The sequence below is a fragment of the Carcharodon carcharias genome, chromosome 25, assembly GCF_017639515.1.
Source record: "Carcharodon carcharias isolate sCarCar2 chromosome 25, sCarCar2.pri, whole genome shotgun sequence".
Classification (NCBI taxonomy): Eukaryota; Metazoa; Chordata; class Chondrichthyes; order Lamniformes; family Lamnidae; genus Carcharodon; species Carcharodon carcharias.
This window is the reverse complement of record NC_054491.1, coordinates 2,674,313-2,691,178: the sequence shown is the minus strand read 5'-3', so window position 1 is coordinate 2,691,178 and position 16,866 is coordinate 2,674,313. Positions and strand designations below refer to the sequence as shown.

Sequence of the window (16,866 nt, the reverse complement as noted above, 5' to 3'; positions counted from 1 at the left end):
GACAAATATGTTTGGGTCCCCATCAGCCTCCCATTGTATTATGATGGTCCTTCATCCAAAGCCAGACCGGATAATTTGCAGTGTCAAGTGAGAAGCACAGGATGCTTATGGACCTGACCACCCAATTTATTTGGAAAAGGACTTTGAACTTCTAACAGGTAACATAGTGAGTCAGCTGTGTTTGTTGCCTGTTTTTAAAACAGCAAGAATCAGCTCTGCAGAGACAGAGACAGAGACTATTACAAAGCCATCAAACCAGCTGCAGTCAACTAAGCAGCCAAGGTAATAAACAGCAAAAGCTTGAAAGTTGGTGAAGGACTCGTCCCAATCTTTTCCACCTGAAGTTCATCTGAGAACCCAACCTCCTGCTTACGAGACCTTCACCTCAACTAAAAGCATCAACTCATCTAAGAAACTACAGGCCTGCCATGAAAGAGAGATTGAGACAATTATATTTCGTAATTGTATTATTTCTTCTTCAACTGTATCTAATTTTTGTGTGAGTGCTAATGTGGATGAGTTGAGCAAGTGAGACATTGAGTTTTTAAACCTCCGGAGCAAGAGTGTAATAAATAACCTTCTTTATTTTCAAAACTCTCAAAGTTTGCTGCTTGAATTATGTAAATTGGGACACTCACTATGAGGGTAAGAAAATACAAATATCTCACATACAAATACATATGTAAAACACATTGAACATGGACATTAAGAAACAAATTCTGTCTGTCACATTATATATTGTTTTCTACCAAATCTGAGGTTGCACTTGATCCAGAAAAGGAAATTTGATTTACATATTTTATGGTTTTTAAAATTCTATCACATTGTCTAATAATACTCACTATTTGCAGTATTTTCATATTTTTCCTAATCATAGTTATTTTGGGATCATAATTCTGACCTCTGATGCTAAGTACAAAATTGATCTTGTCAGTATTCCATGACAGACAGTAGTGCAATACCAGAGAGCATGCTGCTGATTCTTATTACTAACTGGAGGGAATACAAAGCAAGTTTCCCATCCATTCTTACCCCATCTATATCGCAGAACCACTCAGTGGAAGTAACTCTGTGATGAAGGCTGAGGCTGCTAATGTGCCAAGTTGATCCCATATACACAGCTGAATTGATTGAAAGCATTGTCATCAATACTGGAGCTATTGAGCAAATTCCGAACATGGCAGCAGTATTGTACAATGAAGTTGCTTCTTTATGAGAAAAGGTCAGCTTTGTGAATGGGATATAACTTCACCATAAATATAGATCCTACTTGTCATAAAATTGGTATGGTCAAAGATGCCTTATGCCTGAGTGAGGAAATGGAACCACTTTGGAAACCGATTATTATCAGGCTTTGAAGGCAAGCATGCATCATTTTTTTAAAAATGCAATACATTGCTCCATCCAAAAGCAACACTGCCATTTAATTAACTTATCAATATGTGTAGAAAAAGCCTTTCATATAGTTGCTCAAGTCGGTGCAAAGAGATGGCAACAAGGAATATTGTTAATAAATTTGACAAAATCCATTATCTGACACCTCCCATAGGGAAAAAATAATTCTCTGAAAGAGACAATGTGGGGTATTAAGTAGCAATGTGTAGCGGAGAAGACAAAACAGGTGGAGAAGAAAAGAGTTGACGGTTCGAGTCCTCATGACCCTTCGACAGAACTTGAGTTCGAGTCCAAGAAAGAGTTGAAATATAAGCTGGTTTAAGGTGTGTGTGTGGGGGGTGGAGAGAGAGAGAGAGGTGGAGTGGGGGTGTGGTTGTAGGGACAAACAAGCAGTGATAGAAGCAGATCATCAAAAGCTGTCAACAACAATAATACAAAAGAACACATAGGTGTTAAAGTTAAAGTTGGTGATATTATCTAAACGAATGTGCTAATTAAGAATGGATGGTAGGGCACTCAAGGTATAGCTAGTGGGGGTGGGGAGAGCATAAAAGATGTAAAAAAAAAAATAAAATAAATAATTTTTTTTTTCTCTTTCCTTTTTTTTCTTTTTCTTTTTTTATAATGGAAATAGGTGGGAAAAGGAAAATCTATATAATTTATTGGAATAAAAAGAGAACAGGAAGGGGGAAACAGAAAGGGGGTGGGGATGGGGGAGGGAGCTCATGACCTAAAGTTGTTGAATTCAATATTCGGTCCGGATGGCTGTAAAGTGCCTAGTCAGAAGATGAGGTGTTGTTCCTCCAGTTTGCGTTGGGCTTCGCTGGAACAATGCAGCAAGCCAAGGACAGACATGTGGGCAAGAGAGCAGGGTGGAGTGTTAAAATGGCAAGCGACAGGGAGGTTTGGGTCATTCTTGCAGACATACCGCAGGTGTTCTGCAAAGTGGTTGCCCAGTTTACGTTTGGTCTCTCCAATGTAGAGGAATGCAGTAGACTAAGTTGGGGGAAATGCAAGTGAAATGCTGCTTCACTTGAAAGGAGTGTTTGGGTCCTTGGACGGTGAGGAGAGAGGAAGTGAAGGGGCAGGTATTGCATCTTTTGCGTGGGCATGGGGTGGTGCCATAGGAGGGGGTTGAGGAGTAGGGGGTGATGAAGGAGTGGACCAGGGTGTCCCGGAGGGAGCGATCCCTACGGAATGCCGATAGGGGGGGTGAAGGGAAGATGTGTTTGGTGGTGGCATCATGCTGGAGTTGGCAGAAATGGCGGAGGATGATCCTTTGAATGTGGAGGCTGGTGGGGTGATAAGTGAGGACAAGGGAGACCCTATCATGTTTCTGGGAGGGAGGAGAAGGCGTGAGGGCGGATGCGCGGGAGATGGGCCGGACACGGTTGAGGGCCCTGTCAACGACCATGGGTGGAAAACCTTGGTTAAGGAAGAAGGAGGACATGTCAGAGGAACTGTTTTTGAAGGTAGCATCATCGGAACAGATGCGACGGAGGCGAAGGAACTGAGAGAATGGGATGGAGTCCTTACAGGAAGCAGGGTGTGAGGAGCTGTAGTCGAGATAGCTGTGGGAGTCGGTGGGTTTGTAATGGATATTGGTGGCCAGTCTATCACCAGAGATTGAGACAGAGAGGTCAAGGAAGGGAAGTGTCAGAGATGGACCACGTGAAAATGATGGAGGGGTGGAGATTGGAAGCAAAATTAATAAATTTTTCCAAGTCCCAACGAGAGCATGAAGCGGCACCGAAGTAATCATCGATGTACCGGAGAAAGAGTTGTGGAAGGGGGCCGGAGTAGGACTGGAACAAGGAATGTTCCACATACCCCATAAAGAAACAGGCATAGCTGGGGCCCATGCGGGTACCCATAGCCACACCTTTTATTTGGAAGAAGTGAGACGAGTTGAAGGAGAAATTGTTCAGCGTGAGAACAAGTTCAGCCAGACGGAGGAGAGTAGTGGTGGATGGGGATTGTTCGGGCCTCTGTTCGAGGAAGAAGCTAAGGGCCCTCAGACCATCCTGGTGGGGGATGGAGGTGTAGAGGGATTGGACGTCCATGGTGAAGAGGAAGCGGTTGGGGCCAGGGAACTGGAAATTGTTGATGTGACGTAAGGTGTCAGAGGAATCACGGATGTAGGTGGGAAGGGACTGGACAAGGGGAGAGAGAAGGGAGTCAAGATAATGAGAAATGAGTTCTGTGGGGCAGGAGCAAGCTGAGACGATTGGTCTACCGGGGCAGTTCTGTTTGTGGATTTTGGGTAGGAGATAGAAGCGGGCCGACCGAGGTTGGGCGACTATCAGGTTGGAAGCTGTGGGAGGGAGATCCCCAGAGGAGATGAGGTCAGTGACTATCCTGGAAACAATGGCTTGATGCTCAGTGGTGGGGTCATGGTCCAGGGAGAGGTAGGAGGAAGTGTCTGCGAGTTGACGCTCAGCCTCCGCGAGGTAGAGGTCAGTGCGCCAGACAACAACAGCACCACCCTTGTCAGCGGGTTTGATGACAATGTCAGGGTTGGACCTGAGAGAATGGAGTGCAGTAAGTTCAGAGAGAGACAGCTTAGAATGGGTGAGAGGAGCAGAGAAATTGAGACGACTAATGTCGCGCCGACAGTTTTCAATGAAAAGATCAAGAGAAGGTAAGAATCCAGAGGGAGGGGTCCAGGTGGAGGGAGAATATTGGAGATGGGTAAAAGGATCCGTTGAACTGGGAGAGGACTCCTGCCCAAAGAAGTGAGCCCGGAGACGAAGACGGCGGAAGAAGAGTTCAGCATCATGCCGAGCCCGAAATTCATTGAGGTGAGGGCGTAAGGGTATGAAACTAAGTCCTTTGCTGAGCACTGAACGTTCAGCATCGGAGAGGGGAAGGTCAGGGGGTATAGTGAATACACGGCTGGGGCTGGGACTGGAAGAAAGGGTGGGGACGGAGGAACAGGCAGGGGTGGAGGGTCCTAGATGGCTGTTGGTGTCGATGAGTTGCTGGAGCTTGCGTTCCTTAGCACTTGAGAGAAAGAGAAAAAGTTTCTTGTTGAGGCGTCGGATGAGCCGAAGGATAAAATGAAACTGGGGTCACGCGCAGCTTTGAAAAAGGGTACAGCGTGCTGCTGGAGGGAGAGGTCGAGTGTGTTCATATGGCGGCGCATGGCACTGAGTGTGGATTTCAGAATGTGACGGGAACAGCAGTCCGAGAAACGTTTTATGTCCCGGAGATACCTGTAATCCTGGGTGGGTTCGAAACATGAGGGGTGGAATTTCAGTTGAAATCCACGTGGGGTAAGTCGGAGATGGAGACAGTCACTGAGAAAGGAGATATGGCTGTGAAAGCAGGTTTTAGTAAACACCTTGTCAAACACCAGGAGGGAAATGGAAAGCAAGGAAGGTGAGCAGGGCATAAGAGAGATACGGAAATCTTGTCGCATAGAGGAACAGAACTTCTTCAAGGAGGTAGGCACTTCTTAAAGAGCAGTGGCAGTCAATTAAACTCAGAGATAAAAACAAAAAAACTGCGGATGCTGGAAATCCAAAACAAAAACAATAACCAGGTAATTCTGTTTTTGTTTTTGTTTTGGATTTCCAGCATCCGCAGTTTTTTTGTTTTTAAGACAAAACAGGTTCCTGTGGGAATGTCAATTGCTCCATGAAATACGTGGCATTTGTGATATGACAAAAGTCCTGAGTTCAATTACAGATATGGACTGCTGTTGAGCTACAGACAGAGTCAAGTGTCTGGACTATTGTGTGACTCTCTAAATAATGTAGATTTTACATATACAAGTGCACAATGACTGCCTCAGATCACAAAACAAAAACAGAATTACCTGGAAAAACTCAGCAGGTCTGGCAGCATCGGCGGAGAAGAAAAGAGTTGACGTTTCGAGTCCTCATGACCCTTCGACAGAACTTGAGTTCGAGTCCAAGAAAGAGTTGAAATAGGATGTCACTAATTCCCTTGTGATATGCAGTACTGAGGTATCCAAGTCCCTCAACAGCTGAAAAAGTGGCCAAACAGGAAATTATAGACTTTGCTTTCAAAAGCTCAATTTCTGGATTTAGTGATTCTGTTTAGTATAGTCACATTTACTGAAATGTGTCATTCAGCTCATTTGGTAAGACATTCATCTCTAAGCCAACAGGTAGTGGGTTCCAAATCCTGCTCAAGGATTTTAGCAAGCATCCAGGCTGACGGTTCAGTGAGGTTTCTTTGCATGAGCCATTAAAGTGAGACCGGGATTTTCCAGACCCGCCGCAGGCAGGACCTGCCACGGGCAAGGCGGCGCCCCAGGCAGATGTCCATTGACTTGCAGAGGGACCGAAAGATTGGTGGTGGGCTGGTATGGAAAATCATGCCCCACGTCTGCTTGTTCTCGTGGATCGAGTGGATATTGAAGATCCTGAAGCACGAGTGTCCTTGTGTGCTGGCCAGTGGTCTTCCTGAAGCATTACTAATAACAGATGGCTGTTGAGCTAATTGGTGTTTGTGAGATCCTACTACAGAAGATGGCCGTGTTATAAAGGCAAATGGCTGTCCTATTTGCCTTCGTAGTAAGTGACTGACTTTTAAAATAATAATTGTATGTGAATCTTTTTAGACATTATAAAAGTGCCTTATAAATATAAACTTTTAATTGGTGAGCCAATTTCAATTTTCTACAACCACTATGTTTGTGCTTCTGATAATATCTGTCTGTTGTATGGCTCCTAGAACTGTGACCATGTGAACAGCATAACCAGCCATGAGGAGTTGCAACAGAGGAGCAAAGGGCATCTCCTCCAGTTGACTTTAGCACCCTCCCCATAAAGAAAGAATTGGTCATTTGCTTAATGTCTCCCTAGAATGATGACATATTGCAAGGTGTGGAACTTTGGGACAGTGTATTGGTGCATAAACATGACATATTATTTTAGATACATTTCAAGGATTCTTATCACATTTGGATGTAGGAAGCTTTATATGCTAACCACAGGACAGAGTACAATTTAGGAGTTGATTTGACAAACCTGTGTGTTTGCTCCCTGTAGATAAGTGCCCATTTAGCTTTGTTGGAGGATTAAATAGCTTTGATAACATGAAAATTTGAAATACTAAAATAATAAACTTAGAGGTGTCTTCAGACTAGTGGTTACCTGTTGCCACATAAGTATTCAGATTAAGATACATGATACAGATGACCAAGAGTGCCGGTGTGACAGGAGCACAGTCAATTGTCGCATAACTACAGCATCACTGAAGTAGTTTATGAATGATATGCAGCAGTTTGAGTGTCTTCCTAGACTACCTTTATCCTTGCAGTATGCACAAGTTTTTTAAAAAAGATGCACTACTGTGCATTGCCCTTCAAGTCTATAACTCAAATTGCTACTTCTGGCCACTCACTTTGCAATGGATTTCACGTTGCTGTTTTATTATGTGGCTTTTATGCAAAAGAAAGACTTGCATTTATACTTTTTATGTCTATAAGCTGTCTCAAAGTGCTTTATAGACAATAAAATTCTTTTGAAGTATAATCACTGTTGTAATGTAAGAAGCATGGCAGCCAATTTGTGCACAGCAAACTCCCACAAACAACAATGTGATAATGACCAGATAATTTTGTTATATTGATGACGGATAAATATTGACCAGCACACCAGGGATAGCTTGTCTATCCTTGTGATCTTTTGTATCCACCCAAGCAGGCAAATAAGGCCTCGGTTTAACAGTGCAGATAGTACACCTGCATTGAAATGTTAGCATAGATTTTTTGTGCTTAAACCCCAGAGTGGACTTTTCACCAGAACCTTGTGATTCAGAGATGAGACTGTTGCCAGTGGAGCCTTGGCTAACACTCGGTGGCAATGTTCGGATTTTTAAACATTTTATTTTATTTTGATATGTGAATACTTCACATAACTGAATATACTTTATTGAATAAAAAGCAGGGATTATAATACTACTTGTTAGTTGAGTGCTGTGCCCGAAGGCAGGTCCTTGCTGATTATTTGTCAAACCACAGCTAAGTGCCGTGACTTTTTACTACCAAGCAGGGCAAGGAACCAGGCCTTGAACCTACTTCAGTCAGAATGGGGATCGATTTCCGTGCTGTTGGCGTTAATCTGATCCACTTTCTAGCTGTCTAGCCAACTGAGCTAACCAGCTCCCATTATAATATTACACCGTATATAGACTTCTGAAGTATGGTTACAACATATAACATTGATATAATATTAATAACATCGCAAGCGAGTATTATCAAAATCTGAGGTGTTGGAAAACATCGGAAACTCCAGGAGCCGGGTTATGGTAACATCTAATTACTTGGATTTGTGATGGTTAAAACAAGGCAGGGAGGTCTTGAAATAATGTAGTTCACGAGACAGATTGGCTGAGCTAGCACTGATCTGGACATGCAGTCAAACCAAGCCAGGGAAGGGGTGTAAATTGACCTGAGGCAAATGATGTCACCTCCATTCATGAGGAGCATGAATAATTCAACAACTGACAGACTGCACCAAGCAGCAGTGTTTTGTAAAACAGCTGAATCGGTGTGGTTTTTTTTTGTGTGTGAGGAGCAAGACAGGAAAAGCAGCCACAATATAGCAATGATCGAAGGGAACCTGACTGGCTGTTTACAGTGCCGAATTTTCTTTTCAAAACAAGATTTGACTCCTTTAATTCTGGTCTTGTGATGGTAGTGGAGGTGAGTATCCTCCCACCTCCTCACAGACCCTGAATGTATGAATGAAGCTCTAGGTGCTTGTCAGTGTGGTGCAGTCCTTAATGGCTTCCAGGTTAGTTCTGCTGTTTGGACAATATGTTTCTATATATTTATCTACTGTCTAGTTGAGAAAGAAAAGATCCTGAGAAAATTTCTGTTATTTGTGTATTTTTATGACACGCAAAAAATGGAATTGTTAAAATTCATTGTTGATGTCTGGGCAGTAATACTTGCTTTTCCTAGGCATGCCTATTCAAGTGATTTAATTCAAAGCTCTTTAGAATAGGAGGGGGTTGGGGAAAGAGAATCGTTATAATCCTGAGGCCTAGTTACGTCATGCTTTTTTTTTTGTTTCTGCTGAGTTGATTTATTCACAATGCTGCCTCCATGTTTTCAAGGAAATTAAAATACCTGGCCACTCAAAAAAAAAAATTCAATTCTGAATGCGTCACAGAGCAAGTGCAGGGTCTGCCTGGCGTTAAGCACTGGAGTCCGAGTCAATGCAGCGTGTGATGGAGAACATCGTCCATATGTCTCCTCAGTGTGTGGCACAATATTTAATCCCGAGAGACAAAATAACGCCCTCAATTCAGCATATTAGTATGGGTCATTGCAGAGATATCAGGGCACGTTCTATATGTGTGTTACAGTTTTTCGCTTCATGTGTTAATCTGTTACTTAATCCTTGGATACTTCCTCAAACATTATTTAGCAGCATTTTAAGTAAACCCATCCATATATTTATTTTATTGCATAAATTTATTGCAGGATATTTGTTTACCTTGTGAAAACATTTTTAAACAAACCTTCCTAATAAATTTCATTTATATTATTAAATTCAGTGTAGTGTGGGGTTTTGCACTAAAGCTAAAGCAATAAAGTGTATGAAGTAATTCCTCTTGAGGTGGCCTGTCAGAATAGTGAATGGTCTTGACAGTCACTGCCAGCTATCTGTTTATTACTCAGCCTACACATCAGTCCAGCACTGTTGATTGTTCATTGCTGACCTGCATGACCTTTCCCAGACACAATTGAAGGCTGACAGCCAGAGAACAGGAGTGGTGATGGTACACGATTGCTTGAGTACATAGTTTCCCTCTTGCTGGCAGTGCTCTGGAACCCACCCTGTGTAAATGGGCAAATTTCAGAGCACTGGCAGGCAAGATTGCTGTTCTTCTTTTTGATAGCAAATCAGTTTGAGCAGAAAATGGCAGTTTAAGATGCATTCTGGGAGACCACCAGAGGGAGAGGCACAATGGTCCATTTGGAAAGTTGTGCACAGAGTGATTCTGATGCTTTCTGACTATTGAAGTCTGATACCTAGCTGAGTCTTTATATCAGCAGGGAAAATTTTGCAAACTCCAGAAATGAAGCAGAACTGTAGACCTCAAAAAAAGCCCATGCGGATGCCACAGAATGCTGTTCTCAGGCTGTAAAGTCTAGATAGAGTGCTCTATAACCTATGGCCTACTCTAAGAACGTGATGGTAAATTTAGTTTCGAATTGTTAAAATTGTAATGTGTTCATTAAGTTAGAAATTTCATTTTGCTGCTATATCCTCAGGATACTGCAAATTTAAAGTGACAGCTGAAAGCATTTTCAAAAACTATTTTGAGCAATGTTATTGATCTCCCCTTCTCTGCTTTGCTAGTTGTTTGTTACCCATTCTAGTTTGGTAATTTTCCTGTTCAGTAATATTTCAGGCTATTTCAATTGTTCAGTTAGTCTTGACTTTTTAAAATCAATATGTTTGAGCCATTAGATAATTTTAATATACGTTTTACATTTGTGAGGTTTTGAAGTGTGTTGTCCTGTTTATATGTGTGACCTTTTAATGTTTGATGGGCACACATCAAATGCAAGTCTTTCCTTCAATTATAAATAATATTTGGAAGCAATTCCTTCTGAATTATTTTTTTATCCAGGAAAAAACACATCATAGTTAAATGTTTATGTTGCACAATTTTCATACTATCATCTGTGGAAGAAATAGTTTTATAAATCCATTATTTTTTAATGTATTATACTTGGTAGAATGTGGAAGTAGTCATAAAGTTAAGCAGAATATGACTTGTCCTTCAACAAGAAATTATAGTTAAGGCAATTCTGCTAACAGGATTAAATATAATAGGGAGAGGAGGGGAATGTTGGGACCCTGATTTCGATTTAATTAAGAATACTCATGTACCAAATGCCAAAAGTAGAATAATTTGGTGCTCAATTTTCCATTCATGACTATTCAGTATTGGTATTTATATATAATATATCATTTGCCATGCTGGACTTAAAACTCGCCTCCACCAGCCATTTACTGCTCTAAGAGACTAAAATACAATGGGGTTGACCTGACAGTTTTTTGTGGTAGTTATGCTTTTCCTTTGAGTTGCAATAGTCCTCTAAAATAAGCTATTGAAGGCTAGGAATATTTCAGGGTTAAATGACAAACTATTAGAATATCTTGAATAATAGTGATTACTGTTATCTTTGTACAGCTATGGTTTAGAATTTTGTACTCATCAAGATGAAGGATATCAGTGCTGGGAAATGGAACCCCTTTCATTTCAGGTTCTGAAATATTCTTGTGTCAGGTATGGTGATGTTAGATGCAAAGTAAAGCACCCTCTATATTTGCCAATCTGAGAACTGTATTCAGTAATATTTCCATTTTCCACATCTTTCACTCATGTATGAATATGAGTGATCATTTATTGCATTTTTAAAAATTGATGTTGAGCCATTTTATATCATTCAATTAACTGTTCAAAAACTGGAAATTCCGGTCAACCCTTCATTAGCTGGTTGTTCATGATTATATCTACAATGTTTTTGTCTTAGAAAATAGGGTTATGCATTTCAAGTAAACACAATGGTTCAGCATTAGCTGAAGCAGGGCATCTTGTAGCGAGAGCCCTGAATTGGATGTTTTTCCTCACTTTTTAGCTCTAATTATTTTTGTACCACCAATTGATGAAAATTCTAATTGACAATGGTGCACCAAAGTTAGCATGGCACCTACGATCTCCAAAACTTCAGGTTCAATAGTCTAGCTCCCTAACCAATGAAATTTAAGGATAGAGAAACAGAGCAAATGATGGAGAAGCAAATAGGGTAAATTAGATTAAAATTCGATACAGAAGAAGAATGGTTAAGAGAGAAAAAAAGAACCAGAAAGGAAAAAAGAAATTTTAAAAAAACTACACAGAACAGATTACAGGTTCCTGAGTGATAATTCATAGTGTCATTGTTCACTTTCTGAGCCTCCAAGATTGAGTAGAATGTCATAGCTTTCACTCACTTCATTAACAAAACCCTTATGACCAGAATTACCAGCCCTAAATGACTGCATCAAGATTCTTTTGTATTAATGGTGAAAATTGAACAATTTGATGAAACACAATGGGGACACTCACAGCGAGATGGTATTTTCTTTGACTTTTGACGAGGCTAGCGGTGGAGCAACTCGGGCGAGGTGGTAATGTCACTGGATTAGTAATCTAGAGGCCCAGTCTGCTCTGGGAACAGCGGTTCACATCCCACCATGGCATCTGTTAGATTTTGAATTCAATTAATAAATCTTTAACATAAAGCTAGTCCAGAAATCATTATCGCTTGTTGTAAAAATCCACAATGTCCTTTAGGGAAGGAAATCTGCTGTCCTTCCCTGGTCTGGCCTACAGACACACAGCAGTGTGGTTGACTTATCTGCCCTGTGAAATTGCCAAGCAAGCCACTCAGTTCAAAGGCAATTGGGGATGGGCAATAAACGCTGGCCTTGCCAGCGATGCCCACGTTCCATGAAAGAATAAAGGAAAAAAAAGCTCATGCAGCAATTTGTGTTGAATCGAAACTGATAGTGTATCTCTGTTCTTCACGACAATTTGTAGTGGTATTTTTGTACACTAGTAATCATCGGTTTTCCCAGTAATTTCAGGACCATTGACACTGCAGCTGTGGGCGTTTTGGCAGCTATAACTGCATATGGTATAATCACTCACAAGGTGCGAAAACCTGCTTTAGTATTCCAGGCTCACTAGAACTCTAACGCTTCACATACTGATTAAAAAATGAGCAAATATAAACAGTGCCCTCAGAACATCATAAATTAGTCGATTGCTTACTTAGAAACAGGCAAAGCAATTCTTTATTCTTACCTTGCTTACCCAAAGAATGAGAACATTATGAAATGGAATCTGTAGGGAAACTGGACAGAATCAGAGAGCAAGATTGCTTCAAAGGCATAAATGGCAATAAGATTGTCAGAAAAGACATGCCATCATTTATAATGAAAAGAAGCACTAGTAAATGCAGTTAGCTTGTTGATTGGGTGATGGGGCTTACATTTGCCCACACTGCCCAAAAGGCTTGCACAGAATGTTGCAACAAGCCTCCTAAGAGTGAAGAAGTATTAAAGTATTCTGTCATGGCACAGCCGGTGGTAAATGCTGAGCTGCTCAAATCCCAAAGGGAAACTTGAAACAACTGCCACAACTGTTTTGCAATCTGTATGTATTTTGAGTTGCGTGCCTTGAATTCAGTAGTAATAAGACCACCAAATCTTACAGGTTTCTTGCAGAACTAAATTAAACCTTTATTAATGGAAGAAATGATTTTAAATACATGCATAGATCTACAAATTGCTACTATGATGACTTCTAAATCTCCTAATTAATCTAAACCCCTAGTTACACTTTTGTTAAGGCAACAGTAAGACATACACATTTTAAAAGATCCAGGCAAAGAAACACACAATACCCTGAAAAAGTCCAATTCAAAGTGAGTTTTCTTAACTTCAGTTCTTTGTAGTCAGCAGTTTGAGGCTTTTCACACCTGTTAGAGCTCAGAATGCCTACTCTTACACAAAGCTTTCTCTCCTTTATACATATTTTCCCCTTTGAATGCAAATTCCCATTGTTTCACTGTCTTTGGGTTTTACCTGTATAATAATAAAAATCTCTCATAGTACCAATTTTACCAGTTATCTTTGGGAAAAATAAACACACTGTTTCTTAACTTCTCCTGACTAGGTGAAAAGTTTCACCCCTCCTTTGAATTCAAGCTAGTCTGGTTTATTTAAGATGCAAATGTTCTCTTTACCTCTTACATTCTAAAATTTCCCCCATGTTTGCCCAGTTAACATTTCAAAGCCTTCAGACCAGCTGCCTTTAATTCAGTTAAGACACACACACACACACACACACCCCACTATTACTTTACACTTAATCCCACTAACATTATGAAAATTATTATGTCTTTCTGACAATTCTATCCAATTTTAGAACACCGAGTAAGGTGTGGTGTTGTGGGGACTGATAACCTTAGACTGCAGCACAGAAGACTTTTTAAGTTTATATGTTTGATGGTTATGTTAATATCGCAGGTTTAAAAAAAAGTCTGCAATTGCTGTCCTTCGACTGACTTCAGCTCATTGCAACTAAAGTTTGAGTCTGAATCATTAACATACTGTCAGAACTGTCATTGAAAAGCCCATCACTCTACCTGGCTTAGACAGATTTCATTGTAAAATATACTATTAGTTACCATTTGATTATTCATCCAATGGTGACACAACATCCATGAGTATGGATGTCATCTCAAATAAGTTCCACAGTAAGAATGAGTAATAATTGGTCTTATCATAAGAATGCCTTTTTAATAAAAGAGCCATAAGAAGATGGGAAAACCATGTTCCTGAACTTGTTATCAATACCTTTATGAAAATAATATTACCTTCTCTCCTATGGTGTTAAATATTGAGATTGTGTAATTTTCAGGCAAAACAAAATAAGTAGCCAAGAGAAAATTAGACCAAGATCATGCAGACATATTCAGTTCCCAATTTAAAGTCATATTTCAATTACAAACTGACATATAAATCTTTTGCTGTAAATGCAGCTTCCCTTTGTGCTGGCCTTGCAGTGCCTCCACTGGCAGGAGGGTATAATTACAATGTGACAGATATACCAGGCAGTTTCTATTACAAATGTGGCTAATAGAGTTTACAAGGCTTAAGGCTGACTGGAGGTCAAGTGGCACAGGCAGGTAATGCGTGCAAATGCAAATTTTTTTTTGTAGAGAGACAAAAGAGCCAGACTGATGTCTTCATTGCAATACTGGTCTAAGTATGCAGATAGTAACCGACTAACTAATTTTGTGACATGCAACAATTTTCCACATCTCAAATGCAAGTAGTTCCTCCTTCGAGCCTAAATTGCAATTTTTTTTGCCTGTACTTTGTAATGGATTCTTAGTAACTTTATTAGGATACCGATTTCTTCCATTTTTGATTTATACAATAGGACATTACATTCAAATCTAATCTTTTATTTCACCTGTTTTCCTAACTAGGATAAGGCATCACCAGATTATGTAACTCAACTGAATTAGCAGCTATGTGCCTTTTGAATAATGTATCAGGGTATTAGTTTCCTAATACCCATGAGATTACTATTATTGCTGCACAGTTATACAGTGAGAAGAAACAGATACATGGGAGCACAAATAAAGTTCATTTTGTAACATCCTGTATAACAAAAGCATTTTGGGAGTTCTCCCAATGGCCTTGTAGACACTAACACTGTAGCAATAAGCCATACAGACCAGAAAGTCTTATTCCCAATTCCTAATTCACAATGAATATTTGATTCTTGCAGGTGGCTTCAGTACCAAAAGCTGAACAGGAGAAATCATCTGGGGTTCCCTCTCCTGATCATTAAGCAATGAGTCTTGCTGTAAAGTGTCTATCAAGTGGGACTTTGATTGGACTCATGTTCTTATCTTAAAGTATGTTACCTGCTTCTTTCAATAGCTGCCCCTTGAATTAAATCTCACTGACATTGTGATTTGGCCACCCTCGCCTTTAATATGAATCATTTATGAATCAAAGTCAGTGTTATTTTGAATCATAGAATTTTACAGCCTAAAAGGATACTATTTGGCCCTTCTGTGCTTGCTCTCTGAAATATTCATCCCATTCTCTTTATTTCTCTCTCCTTTAAAATGCTCTTTTCCAAATAATTGTTCACTTCCTTTTTGAAAACTGGTATAGATTTTGCTTCAGTGGCTGTTTCTGGTGATCCTTTCGTATCCTAACAGCCTTCTGTCTTCAAATAAAGGTTTTCTAATCCGTTTGTTTGTTCCTTTGCTGATTATCTTAAATTTAGTTACCGTCAAGTAGAATTTTTTTCCTCCTTGTTTACCTCATCAAAACCCCTCATAGTTTTGAACACCTCCATCAGATCTCCCTTTAGGCTTCCTTGAGCTAATGAAAAGAGCCTCCCAGTTTCCTTTGGCAAATCTATTATATTACACTATAACCAAATGGTGTTTAATTCATGTTGTACATAAATCTTTGAATGGAATAGCAGTTCCTAATTTCTTAATCCTTTTCTCTCCATGTAAATGTGTGTATAAAATATATATATTTATGTTTATGCATCAATAGAAATATGTGCTTATCTGTTATGTTATTGAAAGTGGTGGGTGACTGTAATTGTCTTTTGGTATTATGGGGGGGGCCATATTATAGGAGCTCAATGTTACCTCACTATTGCACTCTACAGATCCATTCCAATTGGTCAGCTGGAACAATTAATCAAAATCCAAGGATCATTGATTTGACATTGGTGTATTTTTATACTTTTGCAGCTGCCATAGAAATCTGCACATTTCTCATGAATAGATAAGAACTGGTGATGTGATGTAATACTAATGAAATAGCTTTGGCTAGAAAGTGAACTTTCTCCTACTGAGAGAATTTCTTAGCCATAGGATCCGTCAAGAGCATGCTTTGGAATCTGTCACCATAATTATAACTTGGAGCATAGATCTTGTTTCATTCTGACCCTTATACCTGGATGGTAGATAATGACCTGAACTCTGTGAAATTTATTGTAATACACGTGCAAATTGGCATCGCACAAATAAGATGAGAGAAATTAATGCGTGGCTCAAAGACTGGCGTGGGAGAAATGGGTTCTGGTTTGTGGGGCATTGGCAACAGTACTGGGGAAAGTGGGATCTACACCATTTGGACAATCTACACCTGAACTGTGCTGGGGCTGGTGTTGCAAGCCACATAACTAGAAAAGCAGAGAGGTTTTAAGCTGAATAGTGGGGGCAAGGGATCAAGGGATCAAATTTCGGAAGATGTCATAAACCAAAGAATAGAGACAAGGCAAAAGAGAAAGGTATTAATATGGGGAAGTGATAAACAGACCACACCAGGAAGGGACAGAGAGTACAAATCTAAGAGTAAATGAGCAAATAAGGCTAGATACTACAAAAATAATAAAAGGAAAAAAACTAAAGGCTCTGTATCTTAATGCACATAACATTCAAAACAAAATAGATGAACTGACAGCACAAATAGAAATAAATAAGTATGATCTGATAGCCATTACAGAGATTTGGCTACAGGATGGGTATTGGGACCTGAATATTGAAGAGTATGTAACATTTAGGAAGGACAGAAAGTTAGGAAAAGGTGGTGGTTAATTCTGTTAATTAATTATGGTATTAGCACATTAGGGAGGGATGACCTAAGTTCAGGAAACCAGGATGGAGATGTGGCTTGGGTTGAGATGAGAAATGATAAAGGCAAGAAGTCACTTGTGGGTGTGATGTGCAGGTCCACTAATTGTAACTACACGGTAGCAATGTGGTTGGCTCTTAAATGCCCTCTGAAATGGCCTAGCAAGCCACTCAGCTGTATCAAACCATTACAAAGTCACTTAAAGGAATGAAACCGGACGGACCACCTGGCATCGACCTAGACA

General features: G+C 40.1%; 1 protein-coding gene across 2 annotated transcripts in view; it reads left to right on the top strand.

The window, feature by feature from the left end:
- The window catches only part of gramd1ba (GRAM domain containing 1Ba), a 454,136-nt gene that overhangs the window by 271,057 nt on the left and 166,213 nt on the right, over positions 1-16,866 (top strand). The window lies entirely within an intron of this gene.